A 7,052-nucleotide genomic window follows, 5' to 3' on the forward strand; every position below is an offset into this window, starting at 1 on the left:
GGGTTCAAGTCATAACATTTTTTAAAAAGAAGAAAAGGTGGAAGGAAAGACCCTGATTCCCTGGCAGAGCATCTAACCAGGCTGCACTTGGTAAGGTGACACATCCTCGGAGCCACGCCTGCTGGGTACACACCCTCGGCCCGGCCCAGTGCTGAGGGATTTTCAGCACTTAATCCACCCAACCAACCTGTCAGATGCCTGCTTTTGTTCCTACTTTGCAGATGTAGAAATTCAGAGTCAGGGAGGGTATGTGCTTTTGCTGGGATTTTTTCTGCAGTGCTCAGAGCTCAGCAATCAGCCGAGGTAATACCTGGGAAGTGTTCGACACAGCGCCAAGTGCACAGGGAGTGTTCCAGAAAGGTCAGTTATGTGAGACGCCGGTGCTGGAAATGGTGAAGACGAGGATTCACATTCAGACCTACTTGACCCCGCTCCGTGTTCAAGTCCATTCAGCAGCTGTCCTAGTGTCCAAGCCTTGTCCCCAGTAAATCCTGATTAACTTCAACTCAATTACCAAGAATTCACAGTGAGTTTGAATTTTTTTTCTTTCTGAGCTTTCAACCTTTAGGAAAAAAGAAGCAAGTCCTCATGAACAAGCTAGGAGTTGAGTCTAAGAGGCACTTGTTAGGAATACTCCCACCTTAGTACCCATTCCTGCTCACTACCTGCACCTTCTCTGGCCTCAGGGTGACACATGGTGGTGCTTGAAATCAACTTGTGCAGGAGAGGAAGGAAAGTGGAAGAGAAAGAGAAGAAGAATGAAGGTATACGTCATCAAAGATTCAGGTATATTTCTAAAATGGTCTTTCCTCAAGAAGAAAGGATTTTGAACACATTTCAGAATTATTTATTTTTTGAGACAGGGTCTTGCTGTGTAGTTCAGGTTGGCCTTGAACTCACTATGAGCCCAGGCTGGCCTTGAACTCTAGGCAATTTTCCTGCCTCAGCCTCCTGGGTGCTGGGATGACAGGTGTGCACCACCATGCCCAGCTATTTTTTATTTTGAGACAGAGTCTCTCACTAAGTCACTGAATTTCCCAGGGTTGTGATCCTCTTGCCTCCACCTCCCAGAGTGCTGGCATTAAAGGCGTGTGAGAGCACACCTGCCTAACTCTGCTTTAAAGGAAATAAGAGCTGGGAATGGTGGCACACCCCCTTAATCCCAGCACTTGGGAGGCTGAGGCAGGAGGGTCTCTGTGAGTTCGAGGCCAGCCTGAGCTACGAAGTGAGCTCAAGGCCAGCCTGAACTGCATAGTGAGACCCTGTCTCAAAAAGACAAAAAACTAACTAACTAACTAAATAAATAATAAAAGAAATAAGAAGCCAGATATGGTGGCACATGTGTGTAATCCCAGCATTTGGGAGGCTGAGACAAGAGGGTCTCTGTGAGTTCGAGGCCAGCCTGCGCTACAAAGTGAGCTCAAGGCCAGCCTGAACTACATAGTGAGACACTGTCTCAAAAAGACAAATAAATAAATAAATAAATAAATAAGAAGCCAAATATGGTGGCACATGTGTGTAATCCCAGCAAGTGGGAAGCTGAGGTTGGAGGATTGCTGTGAGTTCAAGGTTGGCCTAGGCTACATGCTGAGTTCAAGGGTGCCCTGAACTACATAGGAAGACGCTGTCTCAAAAAACAAAATGAAACAAAACAAAACAAAATGGGAATAAGAAATCAGTTTGATCTGAGCCCCAAATAAGTGATCACCACTGGGGAAACACAGTCAAGAAACCCTGAGTGATAAGTTTGCCTATGGAAGAGGTCATATAAATGTTTTATTATGTTTTGCTTTGTTTTATAACAAGAGGGAGAATTTATTCTTTCAACAACTATTCCAATAGGTGTTGAGGAAAGGAGCACCCCAACCATGTCTCCTGCCCTAAGCAGGGGTCTGAGATGAGGCCAGCTCTGCCTGGAGCTTGGGGAAAGCCGTGAGGCCCCCTGTGTGACTGTGAGGAAACAGGCAGGTGTAGGAACGGGCCTCTGTTTAGTTAGCGCCAGGAGCCTCCCAGAGCCGCCTTGGTGACAGGATGCGCACAGCCATCCTGCATCCCCGAGCAGTTTGAGGAGGGGCTGGTGGCAGAAGGCTCCCTGTGGATGATCACCTGGGTGTGACTCCGGCCACCCCCTGCAGCTCTTGTCACCATGAGAGTGGCACATGCCCCCTAAGGCCCTCAGGGCAAGGTGAGGGTCTGAGCTCTGTGGCTGGGCTTCAAGCAGCCCAGGAGCTGCTGGGCTTTTCCTGAATGAAGAGCCGGTCCCAGGTTACCCTGCAGGCATCTTCAAAGGGGCAGGGGCTGGAAAGTGGCTCCAGGGCTTCTGGGTTGCTACCACTTTCTCAGGTTTGGCCTGCAGGAAGCACTGGTTGAGCAGGCTGTGTTCCTCTTTGGTATGCAGCAGGGTGAGGCTGGAGGAGCTGGATGGCACATTTCCTGGCAAGGGCAGAAATCTGGGCAGTGTGACATCACCAGCTTCCTGTCCTCACCCCAGATGTCAAGGCCGGAGACCTCCAGGCCTTGTTGATAGGGCTCTGCCGCAGCCCAGGCTTCCTTGTCTGCTTCTTGGCCCGCACGTCCTCCCGATGATGAGCTCAGCGCCAGCTCTGGAGCACAGCACTCCTTCAAGTCCTTCCCCAGGGGCCAGGTCAGGGACATCTCCAGGGCGTTCCTGATGGGGTTGGTGTGGGAGGAGTGCTGTCCATGGCGTATTCCGTCTGGAGGTGCAGATGCTCCGTGCTTCTGGGGCAGGGCCGCTTATCTCGGTGCATGGGTGTGGTGACCGCCACGTTTTGGCCGTGTACTGGAATGCATATCAACGAGGGACTCAAGCTCCAGGATGTCCTGTTTACTCTGGAATTTCAGAAACTGGGAGAGTGAGAGGGGCTGGGCCTTGACAGGCAGGCTCTTGGATGTGAGGTTGTTGCAGGATTCCGGGAAGGACAGCCTGGCACTGTCCAGTGGCCACACGCCGCTTCTGCTGCTGCTTGAGCACGGAGGCCGGTGTGCCGGTGCCTGAGCCCCTGGCCCCAGTGCTGGAGGCCCTGGGGGTGACGAGTGTGTGCTGCTGCTGAGGCTCGGGTCTGAGCCGGTGTGGCCATCCAGGTGGACCTCAGACACACCAGCCCCAGTGGGCAGGCTGGCGGGGCAGCGGTGCCTGCTGCTGCTGCTGCTGCCATGCTTGGGGCTGCACAGGGCTGCTCTTGATCCTGGCTCTGCAGAAGGCTCCGGGAGGAGAACGAATTTACTCAGGTCACACCAAACATCCGGGGTCTGACTTGATCAAGTCCAGGGCTTTGTCTTGATTTGTTTTTGTTTTTTGTTTTGAGACAGAGTTTTTCTCTGTGGCTCAAATTGGCCTTGAACTTACAGGAATCCTCCTGCCTCAGCCTCCTCAGTGCTGGGGTTACAGGTGTGTGCCACCATGCCTGGCAAGTCCAGGGCTTCAGAGAAGCTGCAGCCCACAGCAAGCATGAAGACATGTGCCACCTCCACCACCTACTTGTATGTAGGGCAGGCTCTTTCCTGGCAGAGCATAGCCTTCCTGGTCTTCCTGGTTGAGCAGGTCCTCCCAGGGCTCTTGTGTGTGCACTGCGCCCAGCTCCACAGGGACGGGCTCCTGTCTTTGGAATAGTGGCTGCTGAGGCTTCCTCCTCGGTGCCCTCCTCTCCCTTCAGGCAGGCAGCTCTAGGGCCAGCTGATCGTAAGACTTCCCTGCCCTCTATCAGCTGGGCACCCTGAGGGCTGTCTTGGTCCTTGAGCTCCAGCAGCACTTAAAGCAGGCTTGCAGCCTATGGGAAGCCTCCTGCGTCCACTTTTGATGGTGGAGGTCCAGGGCTCTTTCACAGCATCGTGTGTTCTCTGCCCTCCCCAAGAGCATCTCGGTGATCTTGGCTCAGAGGTTGCCCAGCAATTTTTGGGCTTCCAGAATGATACAGTCCTGAGCCAGGCATAGTGGTGCATACCTACAAGCCCAGCATTTATAAATAAATACAACAAATGAACAAACAAACAAACAAAAAAAAACCCAACAAATGACATGGCCTTCCTCCTAAGTTCAGCAGGACTTCATCTCAGAGTTCAACCAGATGGTTATGCTATTTATTTATTTATTTATTTATTTAGAGATAAGGTTTGGCTATGTGGTGCAGGCTGGCCTTGAGCTCACTCTGTAGCCCAGGCTGTCCTCAAACTCATGGCAATCCTCCTATCTCAGCCTCCCAAGTCCTGGGATTACAGGCGTGTACTACCATGCCCGGCTGCTTTCCCTTCAGACACTTGATAATTAAAGTCCACTGCTTCCTGCTATACTTCACTACCAACTCAGGGACCTTCTGGGCTTCCGTTTTGGCCCACAAACCCTTGATAAGATTTATTCAAAACCTTCAGCCACCGATGCTGACATGGATGGTCCACAGGGTCAGGAAAGTGGCTGGCCCGAAACTTGCAGGGCTGCTGTCCGAACTGCTTCACCCAGCCACTTAGCTGCTTGTCCTCGTGGGTGCATCTGACCTCACATGTGCTGTCTCTATGCTGCAGCCCATCTGAGTTGGTGTCCTGGGGGTGCAGCTCATCCAGCTCCTCGCCTTGCATCAGCCAGGACAACCCCCGGCCCAGAACTGCTCAGAGCTCACCAGACCACCCAGCAGGCTGGAACGCGAGCCAGGCCTGGAGAAAGGCAGGGACTGCTCACTCGCTCCAGTCCCACACTGCACCGTAAGGTCTCAGTGTGCCTGCAGGTCCTGCCTGTAGGAACCACAGCTGCCACCAGTGCACACGGATGCACTTTTTTTTTACACGAGCTTTCTTTTTTTTCTGTCTTTTTGAGACAGGGTCTTGTTATGCCGTTCAGGCTGGCCTTGAGCTCACTTTGTAGCCCAGGCTGTCCTCGAACTCGCAACGACCCTCCTGCTTCAGCTTCCTGAGTGCCGGACATGTGAGCTTTCATAGCCATAGAACAATACATTTGTCAGTGGGAGCACCAGTTGGGCAGGCCTCACCAACCTGGAAAGATCGCTTCTAGAGAATTCAGATGTTATCTTACAGCATTCTTAGCCTCAGGGTTGGTGGGGCTTAGCGATTTATCAAGCTTAGCCAAGCATTCCAGGAGTGCTATCTAGAAGGCGCCAGGATGTTAGGTTGGATATGGGGGGTGAGAGTGACTGGCTATTAGAAGGGGCTAAACATTCCTTACAGAACTAGGGAAAATGACCCTAAAAGTCACACGGAACCAGAAGAGGGCCAGAACAGTAAAAGCATCCTGAGCACCAAGAGCAGAGCAGGCGGCATCGCAGTCCTGGACTTTAATTTATACGACACAGCCATGGAGATAAAAATGCACAGTGCTGACACAAAACAGACATGTGGGTCACTGGAACAGGACAGAGGGTACAGAAGCAACCTCAGACACATCAGCTATTTAATCTTTGCCAAAAGTGTCAAAAACATACACTGCAGGAAAGATAGCCTCTTGAATAACGGTCCTGGGAAAACTGGCTCTCCATGTGCAGAAGATGCAATCCAGACCCATATCTTTTACCATGTACTAAACTACATTCAAAAGGGGTCAAAGATCTAAGTGTTAAAACAGAAACATTTAAGCCACTGGAAGACAAAATAAGTTAAACTTTTGAAGACATAGGCGTAGGCAAGGACTTTCTGAACAGAGCCCCAATTGCACAAGAAATAGTGCTAAGAATCAGCACCTGGGATCATGTCTAATTAAAAAGTTTCTCCACAGCAAAGGAAATAACCTAGAAAATGGGAAAACATTTTTGCAGCTATTTTTCAGATAGGCGACTAATATCTAGAATGTATAAGGAACTAAAAAAAAAAAAAAAAAACTCCCAAAGACCCAATTCAAAAATGAGCAACTGAGGTGAACACATATTTCTCAGAAAAAGTAGAAATGGCCAATAAACACGTGAGAAAAAAAAAGTTCAACATCTCTGGTTGTTAGAGAAATGCAAATTAAAAGAACACTGAGCCAAGCATGGTGGCACACACCTGTAATCTCAGTACTTGGGAGGCTGAGGCAGGAGGATTGCTGTGAGTTCAAGGCCAGCCTGGGCCTTGTCTCGAAATAAACAAACAAGTAACCCACCCTGCCCCCAAACAACCCCCCAGAGATTCTACCTTATTCCAGAAAGAACAGCAATCATCAAGAAATCAGATAAAAATGGCCACTCTGCTTTCTCTTGCATGGAGGCTGGTGCTCTTGCTGTAGGGTATATTCCTTCTCCTACTTTTACTTGGCCCAAACATGCTCCGCAGAGCCTGCTTCTGTTCCTATCTCTAATAAATCTTTGCTACGGCTAAAAAAAAAAAAAAAAAAAATCAGATAATAACCAATGCTGGGGAGGCTGTGGGGAAAAAAGAGCTCTTCTACATGTTGGTGGGAATGTAAACCAGTACAACCACTATGGAAATCATTATGGAGATTCCTCAAATAACTAAAATTAGAAATTCCATACGACCCAGCTATTCCACTTCTAGGTCTATTTCCAAAAGAGTTAAAGGAATCATATTATAGTGATCCACGCGTACCCATGTTTATAGCAGCACAGTTCACAATAGCTAAACCTCGGAAGTGGTCTGTATGCCCATCAGTAGATGAATGGATAAAGCAGTGTGGCCTTTACACACAGCGGAGTGCTGCTCTACCATAAAGGACAAGCTTGCGTCATTCGTAGAGAAATGGGTGCACCCTGAGGCATTAATGTTCAGTGAAGTCAGACACAACCTTAACTATGACATGGTTCCTTTGATATGAAAACCCCACAATATAAACAAAGAGCAAAATAAAACATAGATAATAGGAAATAAGGAGATGGATTTTTTGCAAAAGGGAAGGGGACCATGAGTTGGAAGGAAGAGGAAGGAGGAGGAGAAAGTGGATAAAAAATGAACGAGGACGCGTTATGCGCCTGTGCCAACTCCTCACGTGGAATGTGATCATTATGTGTGAATAAAAAATAAAATTTGAAAATAAAAATATAAAGCTGGGCGTAGTGGCTCACACCTGTAATCCCAGCACTCGGGAGGCTGAGGCAGGA

At 49.3% G+C, this 7,052-nt stretch overlaps 1 pseudogene; it reads right to left on the bottom strand.

Annotated features, from left to right (window-relative positions):
- Window positions 1–2,175: 2,175 nt before the first annotated feature.
- On the bottom strand, window positions 2,176–4,590 carry LOC102012995 (annotated as a pseudogene).
- Between the last annotated feature and the right edge of the window lie 2,462 nt (window positions 4,591–7,052).

The sequence above is a fragment of the Chinchilla lanigera genome, unplaced genomic scaffold (genome assembly GCF_000276665.1).
Source record: "Chinchilla lanigera isolate Chin_1 unplaced genomic scaffold, ChiLan1.0 scaffold00032, whole genome shotgun sequence".
Lineage (NCBI taxonomy): Eukaryota > Metazoa > Chordata > Mammalia > Rodentia > Chinchillidae > Chinchilla > Chinchilla lanigera.